A 12982-nucleotide genomic window follows, 5' to 3' on the forward strand; every position below is an offset into this window, starting at 1 on the left:
GGATCATAATGCATCGTTTCCCTTGGTGACTTCATTTGCAACAAAAAAGTTATTGTCTCACACCCAACAAAGCAAGGTGTGTACAGTAAATAGAGTCAAGGATGTCAGACAAAATCCATTAATCCGTCTTTTGATATCCGCTTTATCGAAGTGAGTTTCAGAGGAAACTGGAGTCAACATCAGGTGAAACGCACATTACGCCAGGGACAGGTCGCAAGTCCAAATCATTCCACCAAAGGCCAGTTGAAGTTTGTTCAGGCGTCTTATTCGGATTCCCATTGGTCATTTCACAATACCAGGGTCTTCTTGTCTCATGTCATAACCCTCTGGGCTCTAAATCTGTTAAAATATTATATATATATACATTTTTTTGTAATATGGGCTCATCTGCCACCAACCATTGACTCTCAGCAGCAGCAGCTCATTCCTGCCTAATCTGCAAAACCTGCTCAACAGTGTGTCGCTGTTCATGAAGGTTAATCTGCTTGTGGATGAATCAACATGTTGTCCATTACTTGCATTCCTCTCTCAGCAGTCTGAGTTATGAGAGCCGTTATAAATAGGTCAAAGGAGCAATCGGACTGGCTGTTTGACTGCCATTTATTTCTACGTGTTCACAAATAAATGTGTGTGTGCTACTAGAACAGGGAGAAAGCACAACAACAAACATGAAGGTAGGAATGTCATGTGACTTAATATATACACTGCTTTGTTTTACTTGAATGTTTGGAAACTGAAATTGTAATTTCCAGAGTGCTTAGACTAAAGTTAGACAAAATATGTCCATGTGTATGAATTATGTGTTGATTAACAATAACAGACAGAGATTTTATTTCCATCTTCTCCCCTGTTGACATTCAGACAGGTTCTATGGGAAACAAATCCAATTAAAAAATTGAATTTCATCCAGATGTGTCCAGTCACTACTCCATCCAAATAAGGCGAATAACTCAATAACCCGACAACACATGATCTTCATGTCTAAAGCCAATTCATTGTAGGTATACGCGAAGAAGCCAGACACATATATGCACATTCCTTCAGTGGTTCCCAAGATGAGGTCCAAGACCCCCCATGAAGGCCAGCCAGAAATCACAATAGCGTCCGAGGCTTTGCCTACTCTGAGGTTGTAAAAAAATCTTTTTAAGGCACTTTCTAAAAACGGTGTGCTGACCCGTGTTTGACTTAACTTTAATGTTTTCACAAATCCCAGAAGCAATCTGTGTCTCCTCCAAAAAAAAAAAAAAAAGAAAGATTGGAAGCCACTGGCTAAGAGAACCCATTCATTCTCCTGAAAGTATTTTCTAATGAATGTGTAAAATACTGGTAATATTAGGGTTATTTGTTGGATTCAGCTAGAGAGAAGCAATGATGATTTCATTTTCAAATGCAAGCACGAAACCTGGGCCAACAGTGCAGCAGCCACAGGTCAGATTCTGTTACTGCTGCGAGAGTGTGAACGAGTGAGAGGTGAGCGTGTGCCTACGGTAAGAGATCCTATTTAGTCCCCGTGGGTCGCACAGAGGTGATATTAATAGATTTAGAGAGCCCTGGGAAGTCAGGACCAGCAGACAGAACAAACGCCGAGGCCAAGTCCAAAATACAGATGCCACAGTGCAGTCGTGTGGACCGACACAAGTAAACATGGAGGCCAAAGTGTCCAGCAGTGTCAATGAATGAATAATGAATGTGACGCAAGAGAACATACAGTGACACACATACACAAAGCTGAGCCTTTTTTTTTTATTGACATCAGCTAGCTAACAAGCTGCATTTGTACTTGGCGCCAAATGAAATGCACTGTAAAATGAGGAAAATAGGTAATTGGCTAAATGTATTTGGCTGCTCTGTGTACAAGGACACAGCTAATACAACATGAATGACTGTTAATAAAATAAAGTCTCTGTGAAGGTCTGAGTTAAAACATTCTTTATGTGGTAAAGAAGGTAATTCTTTACTCTTCCACTCATTATTGACACATCAGGTCTATTACAGGTACAGGGATCTTGGGTTTCACATGGTCTATTTCCTGTTTATAGGTTTTGAACACTGATCGTGACAACACATCAATAACAGAAGTGTACAACACACCCAGTTACAAAGTGTTTGACAACAAAGTAAAAAATAAAATCAATATTAAAAAATGCTAAATTGGATCATTCAGATTATAGTTCAATATTAAAAGGCACATCTTCATACATATGCCCATATACAGGCGAGCCTACATGCCCACCTACCAACCGAAATACCAATAATGCTGTCTGCATATATACTGAGACAAATATTTAATACTCCGCCTTCCTAAATACCTAACTGCTCACCTAGTTACATATACATCTACCTACAAACCATATGCCTACACATCCACACACCCAAATATCTAGTCACTTGGTAGCAGACGTACCTACAGTAGAAACACTTCAAACTATTGGAGCTGCATGTTATTAGCTAAACATTAGGTAGAAATGTTATTCAATAATGTGATTGTAACTGGCCACCCCTTTCCTGTCAATTACATTATTATTTGTTTATATATTTTTTCCGACCGGAAGTTGTGCTGTGTCAGAAAGTATTTAAGTGACGTATTCCTGTGTTGTCATTTGAGCTTCGTTCCTTGCACAGCACGGTAGGTTGAACTACAGCGTTTTTCGTTTATTTTTCATTCATTCACAAGGTCGGCCGGTTGGTTATTATTTGTTTCTTTGTTAGCACGCATACGCTCCTATTGGAAATCTGCGATGCTGCTGCAGAGTATAGAGGCTCCCACTGTCAGCAGAGTGAGGTATGTTTTTGTGTTTGTTTTGGGCACTGTTTAAATACGAGTTGTATGATGTAAACATTAATATTTAATTAGATGGAGATTTTAATTATGGTCGGGTTTTCTGATAAAGTTAAATGTGTATTTAAATTACATGAATTTGTATAAAAAACATGGAAAGATATTTTTGTAACAGAGTGGTTTTAAAAATTGAAATGAAATGATTGTTTGTTTTGCCTTTTAGGACCAGGTGCCGAATTAATAAAGAGAAGTTGCACCAGTAGAATTCGTCTGCTTTGTTTGAGAGGCCAGTGGCCGCTACAGTGATTTTAATATCAATTGCGATGAAAACAAATTAAATTGATTATATTAATGTCTCTTTGCTTTGGGATTCGTTCTTCAAATCTAAAGTCGTCAATTGCACAATTTTTGTGAATGAATTTTTAAAATCATTTGTATTTAACATTGAATTTTGAGATCATGCATGTCATGGAAACATCCTCCATTACAGTTTACAGTTGGTTGATTAGGCCCTTAATCAGATCGTCCAATCAGCACCTTGGACCATCAATACATGAAATGGGAGGGGGTTGGATGCGTGCAAACACATATTATAGATGCCTCTGACTCTTTAAGTCAACGATTAAAAGTTAAATATATGTCTTCATTATCCATAAAAACGTTTCTTTACTTTTTGGACCTGATGTTTGGAGAAATTTTTGGTGTCTTTCTTCTGTGAAAGTTGTATTTCATGACTTTCTGAGATTTAAATTTGACAGCCAAGCACTCATTGACCCTCAATTCAGTTAGATTCTTCCATTAGACAGTGCAGTGAACATTTTTTCCATCAAACTCAGGTTTTAGTATTTTGAAGCACTTCCAAGCACAACTGGTGGTAGACGTGTCATTTGTGGCATTTTACTGACTAGATAGATGGCCTGAAGTGTCATCGTTTATACGATTAAGAAATTACGTTTACATTTGCAATATGCTGTGCAGTTCTACGAAGTACCCACCCACATACTGTACATACCCACAGACCTACTGCATTGCAATGGCACAACTGCAAACATAAAATTGTCTTTTATTAAGAGATATTACATGAGCTCAAAAAGGAGACTTGGATGGTTTTCCCCACAGCAATGAGACAGAGTCCTGATTGCAAAGGTTCTGCAGAATCATGAGCGAGGTCCTAGCAGAGGACCTCAGGCTTCACTTGGGGTCACAAGGAATCAAACCTTAAGTCATATATATTCATTTTTTCTTTGATATGTGGTATAAGTGGCTGATGCAACAACTCCTTTTAAATTCCCTCCCAAAAGTCCCAAAAATCAGACAAACCCCAAATCGTCCCTCTTGTTGCCACTTAACACCTGCTGTATGCCTCCGAACCTGCAAGAATTGGGAAACTGGGGGCTCTGAAGTAGATCGTGACCAATTCTTCCATGTGTAACGTAACCCAGAATGTTCTGGAGCCTTTTGTTTGGGGAAAGAAGAAATAAAAGGATGAGTAATACTGAGTTCAACCTTAAAAATGTTGGATAAAATGATTGTAACTTTTGACATTGGTATAGATGCTTGGGGCAACTAAAACTCCATTTTCAGTCTCACTGTAGACACACAACATTTGAACCTTTATTATATACAGCCTCCACAGATTTTTAGCTCAAGGACAAGACTGAACATTTGCTACACCAACAAAGAAAATAAAGACTGGTCAAGTGATAATATGAAAAGTATAATATATACAAATAAAGGAAGCAGGAGAGTGTATGCATCCATTCGGGTGATGTTGCATGCTTTTATCTGCAGTCGCTCAGATTACTGTAATGTTCTGCTTTCTGGTCTTTCCAAGAAAAGAATTAGCAGCCTTCAGCTCCTCCAGAATTCAGCAGTATGAGTGCTGATGAAGACCAGAAGACGGGCGCACAGTACACCGGTTTTAAAATCACTGCATTGGCTCCCCGTGCATTTCAGGGCTGATCGTAAGGTTTTATTATTAGTGATTGAATGCCTTTGGTCTTGTCTTTACAAAATGAGTGTCTTTGTGTTTTGTTTTTAATGTCTTTTGAAGCATATAAATAGGTATGTGAAGACCGCGGACGATCGTGGCCGTTATTTTCTTCCTGATTCGTGATCTGCATTTTGGACAGTGATTTTTCACTGCCGTCAATGTTCAGATCGTCACCGGAACGTAGTAAAAACTCACTCGACTTCAACACATAAAAACAACTTCAGCAGATTAAGTGACGCTTTTGAAAGGTAAAGCGATGTATTTTTGATTATTTTGACTTTCTAAACCTGAATTTCATACGTTTTTATGGTTCAGAAAAAAAAGTTGACTGAGCAGGAAGAGGAAGAGGAGGAGAAATAAGTGACAGGATTTGATTTGTTATTGACCAATATAATAAAAATACATGACACATTTACCATGTTATTAAAAAAAACATGTATATGGATAAGAAGTGACTAATATAATAAATATGCTGTGGTAGTAGGTAGTATGCAGTATGTAGTATTCTGGTAATAGAGTGTGGCGGCTCCAATCTTAATACTATCAAATTTATTTCAGACCAAGAACAAACAAAATATATATTATTATTCCTTCAGATTAAAGAGTATAAAGACATACACCTTCCCTGAAAGGGTAATTAAGATATCTTGATTATTAAAGAAACTACAATTGTTCTTAGGTAAAAATTTATGTTTTTGGTCACAGATTTGTGCACTAATTACCTTTAAGAAAATGTGTTATTATTTGTTAAGATATCTGAGAGGTTTTGGTGTCATTTTCTTTGTTTCTTCCTACTCTTTCAGTTGCAGTTTTTAATTATTTAATTTTAATTTTAAATTTTTCTTCACATACCTAATATAAAGCACGTTGTGCTACAGAATGATGAAAGTGCTACACAAGTAACATTTTATTTGATGCCTGTGGTTCAAGCACTAAAACTTGAGAACTCTTAAAAGTTTGACAATTGTCACAAAATATAAATCTGCAGATACATTTCCAAAGATTCAAAATCTACAGTGAGCCGTTACTGACTGAATTAAAACCACTGCACTTTATTTTTGACAGGGAAAACAAACTCAGAATTTAAGGCAAGCCAAATTCAGCTCGGTCAGCTTACGTCGGGTTGTAACAACCAAATTGATTTGCAAGCTGTGCAACTTTGGAAACATCAGCACGATGACAAGCGAGCTCCCCTGGGTTTAAAGACATTGAATCAGGAAGAGCCCCTGCCAACTTTCACTCATAGGAAAGTTAAATGACACCCAAACTGTGAAATGGCCTCCAACTGACATCTGCCATCAGTACCTTTTGAGCAATTGTTGGGATCAGCACCCAATAAATCAGAGACTTTCAATACTGAAACTTTCCATGCTTTGTTGACATTAGTATATAATCTAAACACATCACAAAAAAATATAGATAAAAATGTCGATCACTTATTTGTTATAGGGTTGCACGATATTGGATATGTGCCAATATCTGACATGCAGATAATTAAAGTATCGAGTGAAGTCAGGACTGCTGGGAGGTTTTTCTTCAAGACTTCAATCCTGAAATCCACCAAACCGGAGTCAACAGCAGAGAAAGGTGTTTGGCTGTGGCAGGGAACATTTCCAAAATTTATTTTATGGGTATAACCTACATACTGAGGTCTGCTACTCATCTCACAAATGCATGTTCTTTACAAATGTGGCCCCATTTAAAAGGTAAATAAACAGGCTTTCCATAAGTATAGGGTTTGTTATAAATCTGTGCTTTACAATGAAAAAACATCAAACTAATCTGACACTGTTAGCTGAGAAACTACAAGTTGAAAAAAGATGATTTTGTGTTGATGCAACCGATGTGTAAGCTTCCTGCAAAGCAACCATTTACTCATCTGAACTGTCTTTTGGATGGAGGAGAAAACTGTTTCTCCCTGTTGTCAGAGGCCATTGACAAGAAAAAACAACAACTGGAACTTGTTTAAACGTTTTGCAGGAGAGAAAAAAACAAAACCTGACCGACTGTGCAATTGGCGTTTCTGGTCAAAGTACTCAAGCAGGATTCCTCTGGGGGCTTTTCCACCAAAAAGAACCAGGAGCTAAGTTCAGGGGTGGTGCCAGGGCCAGTTCTTAAATGAGAACCGCCAAAGAACCGCTTATTTTTCCACCATTAAAGGAGCCAAGTGAGAGCCATGTCATTGCGTCACTCCAAAACATGATACGTCACTGATTCAACCAATTTAGCGCTGACAGCCCTCATACAAGAACCAGGAGACGGACTATATTCGTCGCTTTAGTCCTCTGAGAACTAGGGAGGGAAGCCCTGCTCATACATTATTGACAACCAGGCAGCCTTATCTAGTTCTTGCTCTTTTTAGCCCTTGTCAAACCATTTTTACTTCCCGTCTCTTGCCTTCAATCACAGTCTGCTTTATCCAACGGCTTTTGTTTTTCTTACACATCTTGAAGTTTTGGGAATTTCTTAGTTTGTATGCACAGTGGAATTTTCCAGCATTTATTTCAACAAACATGAATAATTGGAGTGTTTTCAGCTTCTCCTGACCTTTGATACAAACTCTAGGAACACGTTCATCCAAGCTGTTTACAAGTCTTTGCACTGCTGCTTTCTTTGAGCTGACAATTGTCAGACCCCAATCGGATGATGTTTTCAATTAAAAACGCAAGACTTCCATTGCATTTTAGGTGTCCGTTTACACAACGGTGCTTGAAGCCACAGAAGACATTTTGAAAAAGGCACACAACGTGGAAATCTTTGAAAACGCCCTGCTTCTGTTTCCATGTAAATGGGGGAAACGCAACTTTGTGGAAATGCTGCTACTGCTCATACGCCCCATGGCCATAGCAACTAGTTCTTCTGCACATGCGTGAGTAGATGGACAATAACCACAATGTTTGCACCCAGTGTCATGACCAGTCCATATTCTCCTGGGACTTGGTAGTAATACAGTTGAGAGTCACTGTCCATCCAAACAAATGTTTGTGTACTTGCCATTGTTAACGTTTTTAGCGTACTGTTCTTTTAATTCATGTGTGTGATTTCATTACAAAAAAGAAAAAACACATAAACTGCATTGTTTTTCAGCAATTCTGTGGAAATGGGCATTGTTTAAAGAACACTGCCATATAAACACGAACGTTTTCTGAAACAAGAATGCACAAACGATACATTTTCACATAAACAGGGCCTTACTCTGCTCATGGGAGTTGATAGAGTTCATCTGCAATGCATTGTGGGACAAAATTGAACACTATAATGCTGATTTAATTCCTGACATTGCTCTTTTCATGGATTGCATCGTTTATTAACTACCAGTTTACCGTCATGTTAATTTTTTTCATGTTGATCATAATTCATCATATTGCTTTTTTGACTTTTACAATTTACCCACTATACTTTGTAACAGTGCACTATGACATTCTTTTTCTTAAACTATGAAAATCTGAACAAAATCTTAAATTTGAATGGTGCTGAACCGATAACACCCAAAAATGTAATACATTTCTTTTTTATAAAAACAAGAGCGATGCCAAATGACGTGACCTAAGAAAACACTTTCACACTAAGGCACTGCAATATTAAATGCAGTCACATACAGAGAGGAAGGAGGGGATATTTCAGATAAAAGACGATCTGATTCAGTGCACTCATGTTGTGTGCCACACATCTTTGACTCATACAGTGTGTAGTCTGATTTTCTCCTAGGCAAGGGAACGTGAGCAATTTACACCAGATCTCTTGTTATTTGAGACAAACTGTGAAAAGGACCACGTCAACAGGTTGGAAACGAAGTGGTAAGAAGCCTGCAGGTTTTGTCTAAGCTTAGGGACAGGGAAGCACTGCGCTCGTTTTGAACAGAGGGTCAAGGGTTGCATCCTTTCCAACACATTCTGGGAAGAAAGCCAACTGGAACGGGGGAAAAAAATGACTAAACTGCAGCCTTGGTAGAGGCAGAAGGGAGGCATTACGGCACAGAAGCAGCTGGAAAACACAGGACTGGCGGACAGAAGCCATTCAGTGTCGAGCCCAACACACATCTTCTCGTTTGTTCAGGAAATCGTGACTGTTCTGCATAATCCAGAGACGTTTTCTTTTCTGGTCAAGGATTATCATTATTAAAAAATGAATCTGAGTATGCATTCCACGGATGGCTTGTCGGAATTTTACATCGGTTTGCGGATAAAGGATATTAACTATATCGGAATTAGTGTTGTCACGATACCAACTTTTTGGTATCGATACCAATACCATCATGTATTTCGATACTTTTCCAAATAAAAAGAGAACACAAAAAATGTCATTATTGATTTTATTTTTTCCAGATAATCTTAGAACTATATGCATCAGTAAATAAAACACCACAAAACAGGCTTTCAATGGAACAGACAACACAATTTTACGGAGTTTCCACGGGTCGTTTGAGTCAGTTACGCATGCGCACTCTCATGTGGATGCAAACGCCATGTAATTTGTGCATGCGCATTCGGTATTCTTTTCAAAGTACAAGCTCGGTTGGGAGAAGATTGTTTTGAAAATACATTGTTTTGACTTTTATTTTGAAGTTGTGTATGTTGTTGGTAAATAAGGTCGAATGTGAAGCGCTTATTCAGTTGCGGAGCACAGAAACCGGAGTGCAAAAATAAAAAAAGAAACCGGAGCGCTGTTTTCCGCACTTTCGATTGTCCAAAACATCCCGCGTTGGCGAAGGTATGCGCTCTACCAAGTGCCCATTCTAGTTCTATGACAGTAATCAGTTACCATCAAAAGTAGCGCAGTTTCTCTAACGCAATCTACATTTCCCCACTGCCAAGCATAAAAACTCCAGTCCAAGTAATAATTGGACCTCGAAAAAACTTTTTAGAAACTCGAATAAACCGACAAAACAAACTAGGATACAGGAGAGCAACAATAAAAGAAACATCAAAAATGAGATTCCTGTCAATGTAAGATGGCCAACACTGAATAACGAGCAGTGACGGTAGCTGATGTGCACGTTCTTGCCTGGGGCAGTTATGAAAAGTGAGAGAATTCTGGGATGAAAGAAAGCCAAGAGGAAAAAGAGAAAATCACCTGGATTAAAACACGCATACTTGTAATTACAGGAACGACTGAGGGGAAATTACCCACACATTATTCGAGCGCTTGCACATGTTTGGCCTTCCCGATGTGATGAGAGCTCAGGAGAAACGTGAGGGCAGTGGTTATCGAACCTGTCATCGGCTGGTTTTGTATCTGGAAAGTTCACTTTGATTTATGTCCCCGTTTCAGTCATCCAGTTTTGACTCTTGACGAGTTGCAAACTTGTAAACAAACGCCACCGGAGCCTGACTAATTGGAGAGTGCCACAATTTCACAGCACGACAAGTCAAAAATCCGGAGATTCCTCTTGACACTTGACTGTGCTCTTTAATAAACTGGGTATTTCATTAATCGGCTCTGAACACGTCGGGAGATAGCCTACCCACAAAAGTTCAACAAGATCGACTTTCCAAACACATGTAAAACAATAACAAAAGGCATCTACTTGCTTGTTGTCCCAATGAAACGGTGTACAGTATCCAATGGTTGAACCTGTAGTTGGCTCAGATTACGTTCTCACTTCTAGCACGTCAGTTGGCTTGGAAACGGATCAAGACATGCACGCTCACTGTGGTTTTATGGTGAATTAGCAGACTACGGTTAAAAGTGCACGAAAGCTCCACTCTCTATTTGCCTGGTGTTACTGAATGTATTGAGGTCACTTGAAAGTTTTGAGAACCAGCAGTCAGTGTACTTTCCACTGACAGGACTGTATGCAAAACACGCCAAAAGATAAGCACACGCAGAGAAAAGCAGCGAGACGCCACAGCACGGGAGCATTACTATGAGCAAAAGTGCATGCGTCTTTAAAAAAATGCTTTCTCCTCAGGGATTAAACTTACTTTATTTTTTTTCTCTCTTTTACACAATGCCTATACAGTGCGTCACTTAAGGGGCTTTGCATATTCTACCGTGCGGAAACGTTCTCAATATCACATTATTCTTTCATAGCTCACCTTAGCGGCGCTGCTTGTAACTCACCCCAAAGTTCTCAGATCACCTAGCCAGATAAGAAACACTTTGTCAGCAGCTCACCAAATCTGTGTCTGCTTGCACTCTGGCAGTTTGTGTGGACATGCAGCAGCTACCACCCACTAACTCATTCAAAACAACTCCCACCCCCCCAAAAAAAGAGGCCAGAAAGAAGGGTTTTTATTCACGCCGGGAATACGTCAATCAATACACGTGCTTATATTTTGCTGTGCTGTTACATTTATAGATAGACAAGCCTTGTTTGGTACCGGAAGGCAGCTTCACTGTCATCAGAGCTGACACTTGTGTAGGGAAGTGTGCAGTTTCAAGACAGTTGGGGGAAGAGAGAGGAAAAAAATAATATTTATCCTAGATATACTTATTTGTCTTGCACAAAGTTTCCTTCATTACCAGAGACCCCCAGAGGGCAAGACATACTGTAAAAAAAAAAGGCATTGAGTAAGCAGCTTTTGGTGAAAGTCTGAAGGAATAAAAAATATGCTCCAAGACGAAAAGAGATATTTGACTTCCAGTGGAGAGAAACACAGAGTGTACTGGAGCCCCGAGAGACAATTCAGATCAAGTTGCAAACTCTGTTAGGTGCTATATATAGCTCTCCAGGATATTGTAGATACACACAGAGCATGAAGTGCCTCTGCTCAGAAAACAGAAAGAAATGTACCATGTGCAGCATGATCACAGCATGTTCAACAGGCTGCACCGAAAGGATGCAATAAAGTGAGACGTACAGAGAAAGACGAGGCTGGAAGAAAAGCCTTGTTCATGCTTTGTCGGCATGTGACACGCAGCTGGAGAAGTGGCAGCAGCAGCAGACTCAACCTTGTGATGCTGCAGCTGGATCTCTGACTGCGTGCACTTCCTAGTACGATCTCTTTGAACGGCAGCGGAATAAACGGTGGACGTTGAGTGTTGGAAGTGACAGCCATCGTTACGCAGCCTGTCACCTTTCCTGGACGCTGTGTTGCTGTTTAGCACGAAAACAGACACACACACACACACTGTCAGATATAGCTAGCTGGCGGGCTAATATCGTTACTGTTGGGGATAATAAAGTTGAGGGCGCAAGTGTTTTTGAGGACACATGCCCCTGATGTGAACCCGGGCAAGAGGCGCGGGGACTTGCTGCGCCAGCTCCGGCTAACTTTAGCATGCTAATTCACGTCTCCGCTAGGCTACTTGCTTTGCTTGTAAGCTGACGTTGCCGTAACACACACACACACACACACACACACACACACACACACACACACACACACACACACACACACACACACACACACACACACACACACACACACACACACACACACACACACACACACACACACACACACACACACACACACACACACACACACACACACACACACACACACACACACACACACACACGAGCCCATGCTAGCTATTGGGATTTGAACTTTGTTATCGGCGTGCTACTAGCGACCCAAACACTTCCCCTACGAAAGTTACGCACGTTAAAAGCAGACAGCTGGAGCGCGAGGAGGGAGGAGGAAGAGGGGGGGACGTGCTAACAGGCTCCCCGCAGCGAGTGTGGCTCAGAAATGTACTCTACCCCATTCGGCTGCCGTTTCAGATCTGAAGAGGGCCGATGTCAGGACTTGACGGCCGGTCGACATTCCCCGGAGTGTCCGCCTCCTCCGCCGCCTCCTCCGCCGCCGCTCGGCTCCGTCTTCTCTTCCCGAGCCTCTGCGCAAGATGGTCCCGCGACTCCCCGACCGAGCGACCCCGCTGTCTGTCTGCGGAGCGGACCGGGGGGGTTGTGGTGGTGGCGGTGATAGATAACGTTTAGGGGGAAGTTTCGCCCGGATTGAGAGGACGCGTCACCTTGCAGCGGTTCATGACTCCCACTGCTGGAGATGTAGAAGGGCAGGACGCCGCCGCCGCTTCTCGTCTCTTCTCTCCATATCGCTACGATAATTAGTGTGGCCACACGGGCATCCGTATGTCACCGAGCTGCTGCTGCTGCTGATCTGATCTGTTCTGATCTGATCATCTGTCTGTCACACTGCACTTCTGGACTCTGATCTTTATCACATCATTATTATATTACATGGCTTTTCTTTCCAGCATGATAAAATGAATGAATAAAAAATCTTAATCTGGACTTTAAA

At 40.7% G+C, this 12982-nt stretch overlaps 1 protein-coding gene across 1 annotated transcript in view; it reads right to left on the reverse strand.

The window, feature by feature from the left end:
- Positions 1-12694, reverse strand: part of bcl9l (bcl9 like) — a 40780-nt gene extending 28086 nt beyond the window's left edge. The window contains exon 1 of the mRNA XM_080459965.1: positions 12424-12694. The gene's annotated coding sequence lies outside the window, so the exon portion shown is untranslated. The remainder of the gene's footprint in view (positions 1-12423) is intronic.
- Between the last annotated feature and the right edge of the window lie 288 nt (positions 12695-12982).

This window comes from Lipophrys pholis (assembly GCF_963383615.2).
Source record: "Lipophrys pholis genome assembly, chromosome: 3".
In the NCBI taxonomy this organism is placed as follows: Eukaryota; Metazoa; Chordata; class Actinopteri; order Blenniiformes; family Blenniidae; genus Lipophrys; species Lipophrys pholis.